The sequence below is a fragment of the Vipera berus genome, assembly GCF_964194415.1.
Source record: "Vipera berus genome assembly, chromosome: 5".
NCBI classification, from domain to species: domain Eukaryota; kingdom Metazoa; phylum Chordata; class Lepidosauria; order Squamata; family Viperidae; genus Vipera; species Vipera berus.
This window is the reverse complement of record NC_138207.1, coordinates 33,194,350-33,216,232: the sequence shown is the minus strand read 5'-3', so window position 1 is coordinate 33,216,232 and position 21,883 is coordinate 33,194,350. Positions and strand designations below refer to the sequence as shown.

General features: G+C 36.1%; 1 long non-coding RNA gene across 1 annotated transcript; it reads left to right on the top strand.

Annotated features, from left to right (window-relative positions):
* Window positions 1–2,633: 2,633 nt before the first annotated feature.
* Window positions 2,634–19,328, top strand: LOC308669408. The gene is made up of 3 exons (XR_014026751.1): window positions 2,634–2,687; window positions 17,904–17,948; window positions 19,233–19,328. It is a non-coding gene; the product is annotated as an uncharacterized lncRNA (long non-coding RNA).
* Window positions 19,329–21,883: the final 2,555 nt, after the last annotated feature.

Here is a 21,883-nt window from a genome sequence, read left to right as displayed (position 1 = left end):
AGGGACGCTCTCAGTCGGTGTTGACAGGAGGGCAGAGGTCGACCGTGAGGTCTCTCGTTTGTGGAGTTCCTCAGGGGTCGGTCCTCTCGCCTCTCCTGTTCAACATCTATATGAAACCGCTGGGTGAGATCATTCGTGGCTTTGGAGTTGGGTATCATCAGTACGCTGATGATACCCAGCTTTTTCTTTCTACCCCAAACCACCCCAGTGATGCCCTCAACGTGATGTCCCGTTGCCTGGAGGCGGTTCGGGTCTGGATGGGGAGGAACAGACTTCAACTCAACCCCGACAAGACCGAGTGGCTTTGCATACCTTCATCCCGGGTCTATTCGGATATTCCATCTCTTCTATGGGGGGTGAATTACTACCCCCCGTAGATAGGGCTCGCAACTTGGGAGTCCTCCTAGATTCGCGGCTCACCTTGGAAGATCACATGGTGGCTGTGACTAGGGGGGCTTTCGCCCAGGTTCGCCTGGTGCGCCAGTTGCGGCCCTATCTAAGCCGGGATGATTTATGCACGGTCGCTCACGCGCTCGTGACCTCTCGTCTAGACTACTGCAACGCTCTCTACATGGGGCTTCCCTTGAGGACCACCCGGAGGCTCCAGCTGGTACAGAATGCAGCCGCGAGAGTTGTGTTGGGAGTCTCCCGATACTCCCATGTCACACCTCTGCTCCGTGAGCTGCATTGGTTACCAGTTGTCTTCCGGGTGAGATTCAAGGTGCTAGTAATGGTGTTTAAAGCCCTCCATGGCATGGGGCCGGAGTACCTCAGGGAACATCTGCTGCCGGCATCAAGCTCCCTGCGCCCTGTGCGTTCCCACAGAGAGGGCCTCCTCAGGGTGCCACCGGTCAGAGAATGCCGACTGGTGGCCCCCAGGGGGAGATCCTTCTCTGTGGGCGCCCCGGAGCTATGGAACCAGTTACCGGTTGAGCTCCGGACGGCGCCCGATCTGCGCTCCTTTCGCCGCGATCTGAAAACATACTTGTTCGAGCAAGCCGGCCTGGCCTGAGGGGGGATTGGTGGGGTTTTTTATTATTTTTATTGGGGCTTTTTACTATGTATCAATTGTATTTTAATCGGGCATACATTTAATTATCTTTTAGTTTTTGTAAATTTCTGTGTTTTATTCTTGCCCTGTACACCGCCCTGAGTCCTCAGGGAGAAGGGCGGTATAGAAATATTATTAAATTAAATTAAATTAAATTTGATTTTTCACAAATTGTACATCCGTCAAATGCTATACTATTCAGATAGAATAATTTCTTAGATGGAAATTAATCCAGGAATGATTTACAAAAGTATGTAGAATCCCACAGGGAACTCACATTTGTCATAATTTTGAAATGCAATCAAATATAATGTTCCATTAATTGAGCTTAATATAATAATGTCCAAAATGGTATAGGGTTTCCTGCCTGAGCAGGGGGTTGGACTAGATGACTCTAAGGTCCCTTCCAACATTATTATTATTATTATTATTATTATTATTATTATTATTATTATTATTATTATTATTATTATTCCCACTGATTTTAGATGATCTTCCCTCAACATAACATTTTGGTCTAACCCAATATGTCTGCTCCCAAACCTCTTAAATGCACTTATTGAAAAAGAAAGAAAGATAACCAAATGGCTTTGATAGTTGAAAATAGCTTTTATAAATCATTATTTCAGACAATGTTTTAGAATTTTATCCCAAGCATGATATATATGTGGTTAAAAACATAAACTGTGCTTATTATCACATGGCCAATGCATAGTAAATCAAAACTGCGTGTAGCAAGAAGCCATTACAATGTCTATCAATAAATGGCTAATGGTATTACATGTTGTTGTGTACTAACAGATGGTCCAATTTAAGTTGTCTGTGAATTTGAGTCCCCAGCATAAATAAGGAAGTTCAGAAATTGGTAAATTATTCTTAGAAACTATGTTAAAGGAAGAAAAAAAATATGCACCTGCTTAGAGTACCATTTTCCTTTTAGTTTTTTATAAGCAGGATTGATAAATCTGTAGGTAGAGTTTCTCTTACCAACTGTAGCAGCAAAAACTCTAAAGCTTTAGTTATTCTTAGTATGAAGAGGGTCTGTTGCATCTGATTCTCTTGTAGATAACAAGTGAAATGAAGTAAAAAGCCTATTTCACTGCTATAAACGTGGTAAGATAATCAAAAAATCAAGCCAAGATGTATAAGAGTTAAGCTGCCAAAGACTTCTGCCTGGATGGGCAAATCTTAATTTTTCTCCCACATTAGGCAAACAATCTTTTTATGGAATTCCATTTTGCCCTCTTGATGCTGCTTTATCACCGAGCCACCGCTGGTCATACACAGCCGGGCCTTTTTTTTTGTCAAGATGATTTGACAAATCCTTTCAACCTCAAACAATCTTTTTATGGATAATGTTTAGGTTGCAATCATTTTTAATTAAATGAACCAAATCATATACTTGCCCCTTGTAATTTTTATAACAGTATGAAATCTACTAGAGACATATCTTTCTCCTCTCTCCATGAATTTAATAGCCATAATAATATTATGGCAACAGATCTACAATTATGCAAAAATAGATTGAAAGTAGCCTTTCTTCTTTTTTCAATAGCTGTCACTGCTATCCAAGATGAAAAAGATTTCTTGGTAACTGAAAGAATTGGTTCCATCTTCCTAATGCCAGTTTCTCACAGTAAGTTCCCCTCAGGATTTCTTTCATGCCTGAACCCCATCCCTACTCAAGCCTCAAAAAGTATAAACCAATTAACTCACAATTTTGCACGCTGGGAAAGAAGAAACACAACATGTTATGTATTTTTTTTTAAAAAATGTTCAGTTAATATATCGATATTTGAGTTAATATGGTAATCATGGCAAATAGGCCACCAAATTTGGTCTATTTGGCAAGGGATAGTGAGGTTCTAATTATGTTGGATCTCTGGGTTACATGCACTGAGGGCTCAGTGGAAATGTTCAGATCTGAAATCTGCAAAATTTCAATCTCAAATCTCAGATCTGCAGACTCATAGTGGAAATGTTTTGTCACCGAAGAGATATGTAACTATTAAGTTTTTAAAAGTCAGGCATTACTTCTGCTAAAGTATCTAGAACCTTGCAATATATGCTGTTTATTTTCTCTTGCTAACAGTAGCTATCATCTTTTTTCATTTAGTATGCAATTAATTGACAATCAGTAAAATGAGTTGGAAGCAAAGTCAGCAGAGGGCTTGGATTGGTTGCGCACAAAATAGTTGTAAACACAATAGCCTCCTTCTGTGGGCCAATATTTATTTGTAGCTGCATGTATATTTGTGCTCACAGGATTAGACTCAAGATACCATTCGTCTGTGTATAATAGTTAATGGATATTTCAAAGCTGAATACATTGAAAACTTACTGTCTTCTTTGCTTTGTCTGGAAAATTTACACATTATTCCCATGAACCTTATCAAGAAGATTAATGGTTTGTGAAATATCATTTAAGACTTAGATTGTCATCAAGACTCTCGTAAAGGAAATATGTAAAAGTATTCTGGAAACAAAGCATGGCCTTTCTGTGTTTTAGAAAAGAATGTCAAGTTGTATCTTGAAAAAACAGGCCTGCCTTATTCCTATTAAAAAGGCACAGCTGAATCTATAGGATAATGTCAGGAATTATTGGAGACAAACTGGAAATAGTTTGATTTTCATCTGATGTAAATTCCTTCTGCTTGCTTATTCTTGGACTTCTACTTCACGTGAGCTCCTGCATGTGTTTCGTACGTCACTGGAGAGATACTGGCAACAGTTGGGAACATTTTTTTTAAAAAATGCTCTTAAGATCAAATGTGAAATGCAGCTTAGGGAATGATTAATTAACACAAATACACAATATGGGTCACGATTACAAAAATCTACTCCATCTCTGGATCCTTGCATGCGTGCATACTTCTTTCTGGAAAATAAACCAGTTTGGCTTCTTTCCAGGAGGAAAATGTTTTTTAGAATGCTATACACTTTCTTTTTAAAAACAGGGTAGGCGAGTTAGCTCTGAAAGAACAGCTCATGTTAAAACTATGAAGGTCTGTGCTATTTTGTTTCTAGGAGTTTACCAACTATGACAAGAAAAAATTAAGAGTCCCCATAACTGACTGGAATCCATTTCCTTCCCACTCTATAAAAAGCAAAGATCGTAGCCATTTTGTTCGCATATTCATTTTCATGTACACTGAAAGCTCTTTCTCTGGAGACTTTTCTCCAGCCCAGTGGCTTTTCATCCAGCTAGGCTTAGTTCAGTTCATGGCAGCTGGTGAGAAGAAAAGCATATGAGAAAAGGATATATACTATATGTAAACAATAATTGATAGAGGAATAATAGCTTATGCCGTGCTTTGACTAATTTTCAGATCTTCCCCACATATGTTTTAATGCACAGGAACCTGCTAATAACTGCCCTCAAACCTTTTGGTACCATGTAGTATATTCAATATGATGTTTAAAGTAAATTGACAATAAATATGCAAGAATTATGATTATATATTAACTAAATTCAATTGATAATAATTGTAATATAAAATTAGCAACATGAGAAATTAATCCTTTTTATTTTATATGAGATACCAGATATACTATAGCAAAATACTAGGGAACTGAAATACATCTTTCTTCAGAACCATGATATTCAAAATGTGGGAAATTGTACTGCTAAATAAACCAAGAGCAAATATATAGATGATTCATTTTTATACTTGAATAAACCCACTAGTTTCTGACTTCTGATTTCTCTCTGTCTCACTGGGGAGAAAAAATATAGATGAAGCAAAGCATACATGTATACTATATGAGAGCAATAAGCAAAATGAACAATCCAGAGGAAAGGAAAATCTGTACAGGAATTAAAACCCATTGCATTTGATTTCCTACCTGTGCACTGAAACATATTCACCCCAGAAATCCATTGGTGGAGTGGATTGGTATGGGGTTGCAGGGGGCTTTTTCCTTTTGGATGAATAGAGCAAATCTTTAGTCTATTAAATACTGGCAATACAGTATTCAAATTTTTTCTGTGATATGCTGAGGAATCCATCACAGGTTCTTCAGATATTATTGAACTACAAATTCTAACAGTCTTCAAATTAACATAGTCAATGCTGCAGTTGACAAGTATACTGCAGATTGCTCATTCCATGGTGGCTAAAGAGAAGAGGTAAGCTTTGAATTTTTGATTCCATAAAGAAATGCTTTTTCTTCACTTTCCTGAGATATGATACTGCACATTATTTTGTTATGAAAATATATAGTCATAACTCTGCTAGCTGTAACTGTTGCATGATTCTGGAAGTACTTCAACCATTTGATTTATTTCCACAAGATGGTGCAGTAGGGCTAATGATCTTTTCAGCACACAGTCTGCATTTGGAGAAGAATATAATTTGAAAAATAAAGACTGAACAAAAACATCCTTCTAGAATGTTTTGCTCTGAAAATAAAACAGCAAAGTATCTTATTGTTTGGATTCCCTTTCCCTGGCCATGACTATAGGGACCTCCAACTGTATATAATTAATGCATACCCCATTCAAAATGACTAACAGACCCCAAATTATTTTATATATTGATTTTATTTATTTTAACATATTTCTATTTCTATTTATACAAAGTACACTTACACATGATAACAGATGTTAGGATATATTGTGATTCTCTTTGGAAATTACATTCAATTCCTTCATCAGCAGAGTGGCAGATCAAACTGACAGATAAAGCATTGATATAAAAATATATTTAAAAATAAATTTAAACTCTCTTTAATTTGGGAGCCATTGATGGATTATAATTTTGCACACAGACCTCTACCATACTTGAAGTTTGAGTTTCTCTTACCATAAAACTTAAAACATCAAATTATGTCTGGGTGGCATGATTTCTGATCAGATTTTATTATTTTTACTCATGATTTCTATTAACTTGTTTTTATTCATCTTTTTACTTAACTTTAATAATTTTTAGACAGGGACGCGGTGGCTCAGTGGGTTAGGACGCTGAGCTTGTCGATCGGAAGGTCGGCAGTTTGGCGGGTCGAATCCCGAGTGCCGCGTAACAGAGTGAGCGCCTGTTACTCGTCCCAGCTTCTGCCAACCTAGCAGTTCGAAAGCAAGTGAAAATGCAAGTAGAAAAATAGGGACCACTACGGTGGGAAGGTAACAGCGTTCCGTGCGCCTTTGGTGTCTAGTCATGCCGGCCACATGACCACGGAGATGTCCTCGGACAAGCGCTGGCTCTTCGGCTTTGAAACGGAGATGAGCACCGGCCCCTAGAGTCGGAAACGACTAGCACGCATGTGCGGGGGAACCTTTACCTTTACCTTAATAATTTTTAAACAGATATATGATTATCATTATATGCTGTCTTAATTCAATGTTACTATTAGAAAAACAGGATTTTTTTAGATTAATTAAGATCTTAATGATAAGAGTTTCCTAAATCCCTGCTTCTAGTTCTTTTCATGGCTGGTTCATTCACTCAGCTAATTTACTTTGGTGGTCCATATTTTTAAAAATATTTTTCTGCTTAAGTTGAGTATTGCACATGACACAAGGGCAAATACAAATGTAAGATCAAATGTAAATCTTATATATTTCATTTCCATCCCATCTTTTTCTTGGGAAAATCAGATTAGCATTTATGAATATCACTATTTTTGTTCCTATAGCAACAACCTATGATAGATGGTTTGCACTGGGCAAACAATCAGGGGTACAATGGTATAGGAAAAATTTTTCTTTATGTCCTGTTTACAAGCACTACAGAAGTATTTGGTTAATCACTGTGAGAAATAAAATGTATAAAATGGGCCTTTGCCCCATCCAGCAAAGTTATTCTCATGTACTCATAATTGCATGACTGCAAGTTCTAAACATATTCTTCTAAAAAAAAAAACCAGCATCTCAAAGCACAACTTCCCAGAAGCCTTCAGAGAATTAATTTGGGAGTATATGGATGTCACAGCTAGGTAGCAACTAGGCACTGCCCTTTGTGTGTCATACTTTCTTTAAAAATTATTTAAAATATACACATTAGGGCAAGTCCAAATCAACTAATTGAAAATTATCTAAAACAATTTTAAATGTGCAAACTGCAGATAATTAGCCTATACATCTACTCTTTACAACAATATTGAAAAAGAATACAAATGATAAACATAACAATAAATCAGGAATAAAAGAATAATTAAACATTAAACACAAGATTAGTTATAATCAGAGATGCATTTAGAGGGAAATACCTATTTCCCCAATTTCAAAAATGTTTCGCTTCTCATCTAAGAAGCTTCTTCAACTATGACTAGATGGTGGGGAATGGCAGGATTTATATACCTTGCATACAGCTGGTCATTTGTATTCTTTTAGCAAGTCACTGAAGCCTCTGTAGGCTTATCTGTGTTGTCAGGGTCACCTGAGTAGTGCAAATGGGTGTGGAGCCTTCTTGGAACTATTGAGAGGATTGTGTTGTAGACTGGAGATAGATAATGTCTATTTGCACTAGTCAGGTGACTCTGACAACACAGGTAAGCCTACAGGGGTTTCAACAACTTGCTAAAAGAACAGCTGTTGGCAAGGAATATAAATCCTGCCATTCCCTACCATCTAGCCAGAGCTGAAGAAGCTTCTTGGATGAGAAGCGAAACAACTTCAAAGAAAAACAAGAAAATCCAGTTGCCTCATGAAAAAAGAACCTTTGGGACCACAACTCTAAAACTTCACAAAGGTTCTCCTTCTTTTCTCAGTTCTTTCTCATATAGGTTAGTTTTAGTACTTACAGTACAATTGGCACGTTTTCAACTATTTAGCAAACTTTGGTGTTTCTACCATTTCTCACCAGGTAGTGGCACCTAGCTGACCTTGTCTCATTTTAGAACAAGGGTAGGCAACCTTGGCTGTTTTATGATTCATGGACTTCAACTCCCAGAGTTCCTGAGCCAGCTATGTTGGCTCAGGAATTCTGGGAGTTGAAGTCCAGGAGTCATAAAAGAGCCAAGGTTGCCTACCCCTGTTTTAGAAGATAAGCGTGCTTGGTTCTGGGTGTCTAGGCTAGATAGGATATGAACATATTGTGGAGAAAAGCAATAGAGAATCACTTTCATAGTGTTTTCAGAAAAAAATGCATGGATGTATTTCCTAGATACTGAGTTCATCTTGGTGGAGACTTTATTTTTACCATGATCTATTTTTTTCTGTATTTTCCTCTAGTTAGCATGAGTAGAAATGAGAATGAAAATTTCAGAATAGTATCCATTCTGGAGATTAAATGGAGTATTGCAGTACTGGAGTGTTCTGAAGTACTACTCAGTACCATTTTCATGTGGAGTGTAACAATCAGACTAAAGATTTTGCTCTGCAGAACTTTATCATAACCCTCTTTCCACTATGCAAATATAACTGCTTAGAAAAGTTAGTTATACAACTATTGTATCAATGATGACTATTTTAAAAGATAACTATATAAATATATACTAAAAAAATAGAGTTCAGTGCCAGTTTTGACCAAGTGAATCTATGGTGGATTGCTATTGTATAGTCAATGACGCCAATTTCCAGAATCTACCCATGATGCTTATCAGAAAAATTATTTGGGTAGAAGAAGGGAGAAAAAGGAACATGCTACGCAAAGGTCAACTTGTTCTGGCTCATTTTCCAGAAGACTGCTACAAGTTTACATTGCTCAACAGCTTGTAATGTAACTGGTTTAGCTAAATTCAGAAGGCACATAAACAGAAGCATGCTGCAAAATGAATTAAATACCTTCAATCTTCTAAAGGCAGCCAGACTAAATATTATGTACAAAAGCATGGTATTGTGAAGGAATTACTGTAATTCTCTTGGGAAGGTTAAGGTGATGAAACCCAATCTAATCATTTCTGCAACAGCTCCAGAAAGTCTGGCTATGAAAGGAGTTGTGGGGAGTTGTAGTTCAGCTATATTTTGAGAGGCTTAGTTTTCCTTTTCGTAATGATCAGGACTCTCAGCTCAATCTAAAACACCACAGAAGTAGACATTTTGGGCAACATATAAATATGTATGTGTGTCTGTTTGCATATCTGCATTTAATATACATTTTTAATATTTAAGAAGGTTAAGCTTCCATTTTGCTTCAGTATATTTTCTTTCCTGGCTCTGTTCTGAAAGATGGCTATCATCCTTCAGCTGGAAAAAGTATGAAATTCAGTGGAGTAAGAAATTAAACAATTCATATAATTTTCAGTGTCAAAATATTGAAATCTTTATCTTAAGAAATGAAAATGCCTTTACTGCATAGACGTTGACAGAAGAAAAACAGATGATTTGCTCATGAAACTTTCTCGCTCAGGCCAAAACCTTTTATTAATTACAAGGATAGCATTTTGTGAAAATACCAGATTTGTAGGAGATTATATAAGAGGGAGATGCTTGGAAATACTGCAAGTTAGCTATAGCTCCTAACAGGAGTACTTCCATGTGGGATTTATGATTTATGAAGAAGCAGCTTCAAAAAATAAATAAATAAAATAAAATAAAAAGAAAGGGATCCATTTTTTTTCATCTCATCTTCCTGAATACTTGCCTTGCTTGCCTTTATAACTTTAAAGACCCAGACTGAATCTTAAATCCTAAATTAAATCAGGGTGTGTTAAACCAAGGAGGAAGAAACTAAGGGGTATTTGCTGAATTACAACTCCCAGTATCCCTTACTGTATGCTATCCTGGTTAAGGCTATTGGGAACATATAGCTTTGAGCTATTGTCTCAATCTGATTCTGAGGATGTGCAAGGCATTTTTTTCATGCAAATTGACCTTGTCCAAATAGCTGTTGTGTGAGAAAACAAAAAACAAAGCTCTTGCCCATGCTCTATTGAACACCTGGTCTTTGTAGTCCAGATTCGTAAACCTAAGAAAAGAAGAGGAATGGATTAGAAATAAATGATTGATAAGTCTGTTCCTAGTCACAGAAAAGTGTGGTTATGTGTAAAGGAATGAAGGACTCACCTTGAGAATACAGAAGGATGAGTGATACATTAAGGAGTTCTTAGTGTGCCTATTTCTTGATCTGGTCTTACTTGGAAGATTGACACCTAGCGATTGCAACGCTTTGTGGGACAATCATGCCACATTTTGTGAACAAATAGCATTTAATTTTGTTCAACCAAGAAGTTATAGATGCATACTCTTAAGGCTCTTTCTCTCTGCCACAGAATTTAAATGAGCATGGAACAAAATCCTACTTACCCTGCAATTTTTCAGCATATTCACCAAAAGTCACCTTCTTCTATAATGTTGACAGTAGAATTAACGCACCAAAACTGAAAAATTGGGAACCTTTTAATGTGTTCCAAACGCTTGTGCTAATACAGTCCTCTTGAACAATCTCAACCTGCATGTATCAGTCTAATATTGGAGGGTTTTATGCCAAATGAGTAGATACGCCCTCCACTGTTTTTTTTTAAATCTTGTTTTAGAGAAGTTAGCTTCCAATGCCCCATATGAATTACTCTGGTTGAATGTTATCCTGTATCCTCTAAATTTATTTAGCCTGTGTATCATATCCATTTGATTAAAAAATAAAAAGAGAAGTTAAGCAGTTTCATGCTAACCAGCAGGATGCAGAAAGATGCAATTTTATGAGTCTTGCTTATTACTTGGTTCAGGTCAATTAAAAAGAAAGTTTTAATTTATTATAAAACTGAGTTACTCTTTTTAAAGTGCTAAATCAAATATTGTAATTGGTATATTATCTCTGGCAGCTTCATCAATTTTCTTAAAAAAATAATTGTAATGACACCTGTAAAAACTAGCACACTTGTAATGGGATAACCTTTCAGTCTGCAATTGACAAACCGGGTTGTAGTCTGCAAAAGCTTCTGAAGTGAATATAATAATATTTTTAGTACAGAATCGGTATCATTTGAAATAAGAATAAAAATTTGGGCAGGACATTCATTTTCACTGCTGCAATCCGTCCCAACAAAGACAATTGCAATTTTTCCCAACTCTCCAGTTCTTTTTGAATTTTCCCCCATAACTTTTCATAATTATTTTTATATAGCTTTGTATTAGAGGGCGACAAAATCACCCCCAAATATTTAACCCTTTTAACAATCTCAAATCCAGTTAATCCTTCTAGGAGAGCCTTCTGCGAAACTGTCATATTTCTAGCCAAAATTTTAGTTTTCTGTATATTTACTTTAAATCCAGAAACCTTCCCATATTGTGTTATTATCTCCATCAGGTCCACAACAGAGTTCTCTGGCTGGGTCACTGTAACAACCAGATCATCTGCAAATGCTCTCAATCTGTAATCCTGATCTCCAACTTGTATCCCCTTAATTTTTTCCGAATTCCGAATCTTAACCAATAATATCTCTAATGTTAATATAAATAACAAGGGCGATAGCGGACACCCTTGCCTTGTGCCCTTCTCAATATTACATACTGTTGTCAAACTATTGTTAACTATAATTCGGGCAGTTTGTTTTTGGTATAATGCCCTAATCGGTTGTAAAAATTTTTCCCCAAAATCCATTTTGTCTAAAACTTTCAACAAAAATTGCCAGTTCAATTGATCAAAAGCCTTTTCAGCATCTAAAAAGATTAGCGCAGCAGAGATCTGGTTGTGCCTTTCCAAAAACTCTAACACATCAACTATATGTCTCACATTAGTTTTCATTTGTCTTCCACTAATAAACCCCGTTTGGTCCCCATGAATCACCTGTTGCAGAACCCTCATCAGTCTATTAGCCAAAACCTTAGCAAATATCTTATAATCTGTATTTAAAAGCGATATCGGTCTGTAATTTTTAACTAAAGTAGCATCCTGGTCTTCCTTCGGAATCAAAGAGATAAAAGCTGTTCTCCAAGACGGGGGCACCTTTCCCCCCCTCTGGATTGTCTGGAACAGTTCCTTTAACGGTTTTATCATCTCTAATTGTAAGTTTTTATAATAGGCCGCAGTCAAGCCATCAGTGCCTGGTGCTTTATCCACCTTCAGTTCCTTAATAGCTGTAAAAATTTCTTCTTCTGTAATCAGTTGGTTAATCCCCTCTTTTTGTACTTGCGTAAGAACCGGGATGCTAGCCTTCTCCAAATACGTATCAATATCTTTTGCATTAATGTCCTCTTTAGTATATAATTTCGAATAAAAATCCACAAAGGCATCCTTAATAAGATTCTGTTGATACACAACCCTTCCTTTATGCTCAATCTTATCTATATAAGAAAGACTCTAACTTGGAGGAATGGCAGCGTGGTATCAATAAATTTGTGTGGGCAGGGAAAAAGCCACGAGTTAAACTTAAGATTATGCAGGATACTCGTGAGAGAGGTGGCCTTAAAATGCCTAATTTTAAATTATATTATGAAGCTGCTGCACTAGTAGGAATAAGTGATTGGATTAATTTGACACAATCGAGGTTATTAAATCTTGAGGGCCATGATCTGTTGTTTGGCTGGCATGCATATTTGTTGTATGATAAGAAGGTAGATACTGTGTTTAGGATGCATATTTTAAGACAGGCATTGCTGAGAGTTTGGAAGAAGTATAGACATAAGTTAAGCAGCAAGATACCATTGTGGGCAATCCCAAAACACGCAATAGAAAATATACATGCTGGTTTCAAACATGATGAGACTACTTACAAGGAAATTTTAAGTTTGGAAAGGAATATTTGGTGCTTGAAATCATATAGTTTCTTGCGAGAAGAGAAGGTTGTTCAGACTTGGTTTCAATATATTCAGTTACAGGCCAGGTGGAAAGAAGACCAAAAAAATGGATTTGCAACGACTGATGAAAATTTGATAAAGCAAATTAGAAATCAATAATATTTTTAGTACAGCCTTATACTATATAGATGTAAAATACTAAGATTCCCTAGAGACTGAGCTTCTGCCAATGTTGCCTAAAATACCAAGGTTGGTTTTCTTGAAATGTCACTTTCTTAACTATATTTGGATTAAAATGAAAGCTGCTGCCAACTGTCCAATAGAGTTTTCTGGGAAGAACCATTACTGCATCTTCTGTTTGAAAGGCTTTGCTCTGCCGTCTTATTTCTAAAATAGTTACTGCAACTTCAAGAATTTACATCATTTTTGGCATTCATCAATAGCTTGAACAAGCATAGGGTCACATGCAATCCTTCTCGAAAACCAACTTCTTCCTCAGGGTCCATAAACAATAGCAACAAATTGCAAAAGATTGGAAAAATTATAGACAAGGAATAGTTACATTATCTGCATGTAATATATTTAATTGTGATTATGTTAAAGTTAATTAAATCAACATAACTATCCCTCCCTACCTCTTTATCTTACTTCCCCCATATTTTGGAAGTATATCTCCAAATATGGGTATGACTCTGGCCTTCAAAAGTTGTGTATTCATGCTATTCTAACAGAATTTTCTCAGACCAGAGACCAGCACAGAATTACACTAAGTACATTGCCTTACTGGCTGCACTGAAGTCTAAGACAGAACTAAAGAAGGGAGGGGTTTATTCCGCTCACTTTTAGCCCTGATGATGTTACCTAGTTGGGCAATGAAACATTTGCAAGAAAGCCACCAAGCTCAGAGAGCACCAAGGACCCCACAGTTCAAACCCGAGCTACAATGTTTTCTTCTATGGGTATAGAGCAGACATGTCAAACTTGCGACGTCATGTGACATCATGCAACGTATCAGAGCTTTTTCTCCATTGCCGACAATGGGGTGGGCGCAGTTTGGGGATGACGCGTCTGACCCGTGGGCCGGCAGTTTGACACCTCTGGTATAGAGTTTACATGTGAATAGCTACAACAGCAAGATAATTGTCTGGTTATAGACAATAGCAAGTATTTGATTGGACATAGCATACTGTGTACCTAGTAAGATAACTGAGGCAATTAGGGTATAACTATGAAATAATGGGGCAGGACTATGAAGACAAAGAGGTTTTGAAAGAACAGAGAGACAGTATTTCATAAACATAATTTCTTTCAAGGGAGTTACTTTCTTATGCTTTCTCAGAACTCTGCTGCCTCCCAGGATCTTTTCCTAGCTTATCAGCTTTCCTTAGTATTCTAATGTTTTATAGCTGAGCTGACAGTTTAGTGTGCCTGAAAAAATATATTTGTGATGGGGATAGTTGCCCACAGTAATTTTACCTCATTTAGCTGAGTTAGTGCTTTAGTTTCCTTTAGTTCGATCCTTCAATGTATAGCACTGCCACTATGAGTTAAGTTGGAAATCTAGAGATCAAATGATCAGTGATCGCTAGGCTGATAATACCATCATATTTATAATTATTGCAAGTATTGCATTACCGCATTTATTTGCAAAACATAAAACGCATAAAATAACCTAGATAACCTCCGATAACTTTCCCCTTCCCCATTCCCAAATCTTGAATTATACCAGGGGTGTCAAACTGCTGGCCCTCAGGCTGGATGCGTCATGCCAAAACTGTGCCCACCCCGTTGCCAGCAATGGGAGAAAAGTCACGATATGTCGCAATACGTCATGTGATGTTGTGAGTTTTACACCCGTGAATTATACCATTATAACACTTTATGGTATTTTGAATACCTTCACTTAATAAAAGTTATCCCTCATGGTTCTTTCTGAAATATTCGAATGTAGCACTTTTAGTTAACTTACCTCTTCTGTGTTCAACATGTAATCAAATAGATGTGTAACCCATACTATCAAATTAATTTTAAAATTAAAAATTGTTTTTAGGGGATTATCCAGACCTTAAAATTTGATTTGAAAATATGTTATATGGAAGATTTCAACAATATTAGGATTTTTACTTTAAATTAACTGCTGGATAACAATGAAGAATTTTTTTTAAAAAAATCATATTTTATGTTAAATACCATTTGTGCATTGCCACCCACTGGTGGTCTTTAAAACAGCAACTTTGACTGCCAAAGCAATCTGGACTGGTGCGTTTTCAGCTTCCAAACACACACACTAGAAGTGACCAGTAAATCTTGCGAGGTAAAAACCTCACAATTAATCTTTATTTATAAAATATTTATCAATATATCAGTCTGATATGCCAATTTTAAAAACTGAATTGAATACAAAGTAGATATCCCCTCTTTGTCTAAATGTCAATATCAAAAAAATCAACAGATATTGGATTATGGTTTACTCAAGAAAAAGTATTTTGGAACTACTGGACACCATTATATTTGTATGGAAAAGGAATAAGTCAATCAGTATGTTGTTGGACATGCAAAGATGCATTAATGCAAACTGCATTAAGATTTGTTTTTTTTCAAAGTCCTTTTTTCTAGGAAGAAGTAATTATATATATTGATTCTGAACCCAAGATTTAATATTTTCAGATGTCCATGTTTTCTTGAACTATATACCTGTTATATGGAAAGTTATGACTGGACAACAAAAGAGATCCTCTGCCTTCCTTTATTGCTAAAGGAATAGTTCTTCAGTATTGTAAACTTGAATTTATGGCCTCAATAACTTGAAGACCTAATGTTACCTGCAAGTTACAAAGGAGATGTTTACCACTATCCTGTAGAGATTATATATATACAATTACAATGAAATGTAACTCTTTGCTGAAACTGTTTTTCTAAAATTTCATATACACATAATTAAAATTAAAATTAAAGGATTCAAACAAACAAATTGTTTCCCAATTACAAGGGGAAAAGGAATGGAACTAGTTGACAAATATACATTAATCCTTGAACAAAAATATGTAATTCTGCTGCCATCCTAGTTTATAAAGCCTGCTTTCAAAATGTACACAGCACATTGATATTCTTATAATAGCAATAATGTAAAGTTTTTGATATTTTCTGCCTGTTATTGTTTTCTGCTGAAGCTCTAATTAAGGGAATATAAAGAAGAAAATTGTACCCTCTGGCAGAATAATCTATTGTATATAAACAGGGAGCAAACTCATACCGTAATGATATAACCTAGTTTAGTAATGAAACATCTGCAATACGTAAATAACCAAGGTCAGTGATCACTAAGAACTCCATAATAAATATGTTTCTCTGATTTCTTTGCTAATGATGTAACAACCTATGCTTCTTAAATACCAATACACCAATAATGAAAAAAAAATACACAAAGGTAGCTGCTTCCCAAATACAAATCTACAGACAATAAATTAAATACCAGGTAGTAAATATGTTAAATATATGTTTGTATAAGTTCATTACCAGCAAAGTTCTATTTTTTTCAAATAAATTTTAGTGCCTGGAATAAAATGACACATTGAATAATAATGTGCCATCAAGTCATTTTCGCTTCCTAATGGCTAGATTTTCTCCATGACAATCTATCTCTAATCACAATCATCTTTTTCTGTTGATATACTATATGTTTTGTATTTTGTATAGAGGGGAGAATACACTGTCTTGTATCAGTCCTTTGCCAATATGGAGGGTCAATCAGGTTCTGCTATAGTTGGCTTCCTGACCTGTATGTACGTTTCTCATGAGGATAATGAGCTGTTCTGGGATTCTGGTTGGTTTTTTTTTGAGCATTCACCACAGCTTGACACAACTGGCACAATCAAAGGCTTTTGTATGATTGAGGAAGCACATAGTATTCTTTGGTATTCTTTGGCCTTTTCAACTGCCCAACAAGCACCAACAATAATGTCTCATGTTCCTTGGCCTTTTCTAAAGTTATCTCAAACATCTGGTATCTCTTTTACCATGCAGAGTTTTAATCCACATTGGATAACCCTAAGCATGATTTTGATAGGCTCTGAACTTAATGATAGTGTACAATAATTTATACATTCTGTAAAGTCTCCTTTGGGGGGGGGAATTACTGGAATGTAGATTGACCTCTTCCAATTAGTCAATCACTATGCCATTCTCCAGATTTGCTGGCATAGCTTGGCTAGAACCTTGAACAATTCTTCTGTTGCTTGTTATACATTGGTGAGTATTCCATCAGTTCCTGTAGCTTTCTTTTCCTGTAGGGCAGCAACAGCAACTTGACATCCCAAAGGCTTCAATCTACTCAAATCACAATAATATGAGTACCAAATTAGTATTCAAAAAGATCTTCAGCAATTTCTCAGTAGCACGCTATGTGCCACCCAACGTGACTGTGACACCATCATCTGGCACTATATCATCAATCATTTTATATTTTCTATCCATGTGGTTTTCTTGGTAGAAAATTCAGGAGTAATTTACCATTGCCTTCCTCTGGACAGTATGAATTGATGCCTTTGCTATTGTCACTAAATGATCATCTGCCTTCAGCAGCTGCCTTTGTCACATACTATACATGTATGTGTGTAATGAAGTCCAGATGGAATAAACAACAGAGATAGGAGAAATGCTACAGTTTGGTAACATGAGATTTGTTTCATGAAGATTTCAGTTGTTTTAAAAATATTTTAAACTGCAGCAAGGAGTTCACCAAAATTCTTAGTAATATCACTGCAAGAAAGATGGAAAGGAACATCGGGGAAATAATGTACTCCTACTTTCAGTATGGGAATTTAAATATATTTAAATTAGAAACTAAGTAAGAGTTTTGTTTGATATCCTCAGATAACCCTTCTGATGAAAACTGATCAAATTGAAAGATGCAGATGTGACTGTAAATGAAAGTAGTATAGATACCACAATGTTAACAGAATATGGCAGTCCTAAAGATATTAGATGTGCTTGTATAAGATTAAATGATATGAGAGAAAGAAGAAAAAAGAACATTTAGAGCAATCTACAAAATTATTTCATATTGCATCTAGTTGTCAGTCTCTGCTGCTAAATCATAACAGGTTTTGCTGTCATTTATGGCAACTAATATTTACTGTACAGAAAAACATTATGACTGGAGTTACAATCTAAAAGCACTTTTACTACAAAATGTGTTCCTATCTGTTAAGAAATGTTGATCTGTCTCTCCCTTTTTAGAATCTTACCACGAAGAAAGACAAGATTAGTAAGAGACTAAGGAAGGTAAGGGATGGAGCTGAATGTTCCCCACTGCTAAGCCTCCTTTGCATTTCCCCATGCCAGTTCAAACCAGTTCTGTTGGTAGAAGATTCTTGCTGCTGCTTTCATCACTATGGCAACCTACACCAGAAACAGGGGTGACACTTGTAGATTTTTTTTTTGGACATTCTTCTCCTGGGCATTGAGGTTTTAGTCTGAACTATGTTTAAGAAGATATGCTGTGGATCTTAATTACTTTTCCGTTGTGTGAGCTGTTTTCCTTCGCTAAAGGTGGAGTTTGAATTAAAATGATGTTATTAGTTTTACTTTGGCAAACATTCAGAAAGATTGAGCTACGTGCCTGAAAAAACATCAATTAAAAATGGCAGCCTATTTCTAAAATGGTCAAACACTAGGGACTAGGCTAATTTTTCTTATTCTAGCATCCAAGCCACACCCTGGGGGGACACACATTACATGGATACATTTGCATTAGCAGTGCTACTCTGTGGAAACATTATGGATGGTCCTATGTCTATTTTTAGGAAACATCAGGGAAAAAAGCTTGTATTCTTCAAAGACTGCTGGAAACATTAAAACCTTTTAAAGTGGTAAAAGAGAGGAAATGAATTACTTAGCTATCTCATAAATGCTAGTGACCTATCATTATCCCATATCTGATCTGGCAGACAAATGTTGCAGACTTACTTGGCCAGCTCATCCCTATTGCTGTGCTGCAATATTAACCATATACATGCATTTGGATTTTACCCAATCATTCTTGCTTCATAGCAGATATAATATAAATAAATAGAATATGGAAAAGAATAGAATATAATTTTTTGAAAGCCAAGGTATAAACTTGAATATTTATATCATCTTTTTAAAATTTGTGATTAATTACACTTATGATCATGGTATACCTAGCATGACTCATGACTTTTTCTCTACTTTTTGTAATATTGTAATAAAACAGCTTCTTTCCAGAAATGAGACACTTATAGAGTTTATTTCTGCTTTTCCTAATTAGACAAGTATCTAGTAGTCAAAATTCAGGTTATAGAAGTAATTATCTTTTGATTCATGGACCTAAAGAATATTTACCTCTTATAATTATAATTCCGCTATAATTAATGGAATAAAGTCCAGTGGGTCTGTAAATCAGGGTATAAGCAGAGAGAGAGAAGAAGGAGGGCAACATAGCTAAGAGTAAAAGAGATGGAAAATGAGAAGAGTTTGCCAAATATAAGTGATACTGTTAACATTTGGTTGCAAAGATACAGCTCAGCTTAGGTTTCTTCTCTGCAGTAAACAAAGAGGATGGATAGCCTTGAGAGTCTTATTTGGCAAGATTTCAGCCAGCCAACAATGGAAAGAGAGATTATTGCTCTCACAAGTGAAGGAAATGCTCCATTGATTTATCATATGGGAGATCAAAGCTTGAAAAACCAAAGGGAAGCTTGGCCAGGATAAGATAAGGCTAGATGAAGAAGATGGTAAGATCAAGCAAGGTACTCAGAATCTCATAATGAAAAATTGCTACAGATATTATCAGACCCAGATGTTACTTTTGGAGCATCTTGCCAATCAAATGGGGAAATTTAATCTGTGTATTGAATTCTACGTCCTTCAAAAACACTGTGTCTTTAAATTTCAGTGAGTGGAGAGATCAAACCAGTTTGGCAGGGTGTGTGTGTGTGTGTGTGTGTGTGTGTGTGTGTGTGTGAGAGAGAGAGAGAGAGAGAGAGAGAGAGAGAGAGAGAGAGAGAGAGAGAGAGAGAGAGAGAGAGAGAGAGAGAGTATCTCAGAGTATGAATGTGTATGAATGTTCAATAAAGAAAGAACTGCTATTGGTCAGCAATCTCTGTTGAACAGCCAGCTGGCTTTCATAAGGCAGGACTTGAACTCATAGTAACCTGCTTTCTACCCTGGTGCCTTAACTGGTAGACCAAACTGGCTCAGGGAGGTTGTCAGAGGTTGCCTCAGCACCCATATGGGAAAGAGGCAAATTTGTGAATCTTTAAATTACAAAGTCTCAACCTGAGGCCCAAGGTAATGACTGTGGTTCCAAAAATCTTCTTGAACTTCTCATTGGAATGAGATTTTTAATGCAAAAAGTGAAAATTATTAAATGTATGACAAATAATGTCAACCTTAATTAAGGTTGAATGGAAGTGCTTCATGGTCCTGCTCTGAAATAGCTTTATTTTTTCCAGACGCTCTCAAAATGTTTTTGGTTCAAGGGATGTACTTTTGGAAACCGCAGGATTGCTCTTGGAATAGTAGTGTCTGGGAGGATGTTCCCTCATTGTCCAGAGGGAAAAGAAATATTCTGGAGTTCTCAGGGACATTTAGTTTCCCAATCATCAAATGTTACACTTCCCTAAATGAATGTATCTTTTTGTTGGTCCCTGTTCACTTCTTTATCCTGGTTCTACTTTATTATTGAGAGTTAGTTGTTTTATAACTCAAGCATATTCCTCTGATAACAATTCTGTACTGTTTAAATACAGGCTATGGAAGATTGACTGCTTGCAAGAAGAGCATCAGGGAAAACATGAAGCCATAAAAGTCTACTCCATAGACTCTGATTATTACAAAATCAATCTACCTATCTACCAACTTACATACCTACCTTCCAGTCTGGGGAAGGATATTCTACAGGGGTAATGCTCTTGGTTCAGAAGTAAAAAAGAAAGAAAAAAAGAAAGTGAATCATTATTTCATTGGATGGACACATAAGCAAAGTTATAGATCTTTCTAAAATATTTTGAATGAGCAATTTTGATTTATTTTTTCCTTGTAGTCAACAGCAATAGCGATAGTCTGAGACCATCTTCATTCATACAGTACCTATTCAATTCTTCAGGATCTTAGAATGTGCAAGTTACTGTTTTATAAAGAATCTTGCAAGATTAGAGTAAGTCTGATACAAAACAGTGTATCAGCTACTGTAGATAGTTTAATAATTAACCATAGTATCTGAAAATCAAGATACACAACTCTTTCAACAAAACTGAATTGTCCAGAGTATGTTACCCTTACTGAATTCTGCTCGATTGGTGCAATCACCATAAAAAAACACCAATCTACTTGTCTCCAGTAATGAGCAAGCATGTTTTGCATTTTTTAGCTTCTTTAAGTAGGTGTGGTTAATCTGATCTGAAAATCACTAGGGCAATAAAATATATTGTTATCTGCTGCTGAATTTTGAATTCTATGACTTCTAACAAGCTATAGTTTGTAACTGCTTTTGAATCCAATTATTGGAAATAACTAAACACTATTTTACTTTCTTGTAAACAAAATACCAAGATTTTGAAAAATGATAGCTTAATATTGCATACTTATATATTTGTGAGTATTTTAATTATAAGATTTAATATATGTCTATATAACATTGTTTCTATTCCACAGTAAGTCTCACATAGAGTTATTATTGTATCTGTTATTCCTCCACATTTCCTTCCTTCTCTTGGTGTATAAGAGCATGATCTATTTTATTTTCAAATTGAGAAGACAATCGGTTGGGCTATGAAATGGAATGGAGAAACTCTTATTATCCCTTGGAACTTTAATTTGGAAAACAACGCCTAGTTAAGACTGAATGTGTATGGAAACTTTCTAACAAACAGAACATTCAACATAGTCAAACTATTGTGATAATAGCAGTGACAGAAGATGAAAAGATTTATCATGGTAGGAGAAAAATCCTCATAAAGAACAAGGGGCGTTCCCAGTGCCACCACAAGGGCATATAGCTTCCCAAGGCCATATTGACTTATGATATCATCTTCCACCAATACAAAGATTTGCATTTTTAGAATGACTCGGAAGGAGGGTCCCCACTGATCCTCTATGTTTTGGCATCCTAAGTCAGTCTTTAGCCTAAAGCTGACCTTCTTGTGTCTCCAGATAATAAATGTACAGCATCAGCTTAGAGCCTAAAATTTGGGATG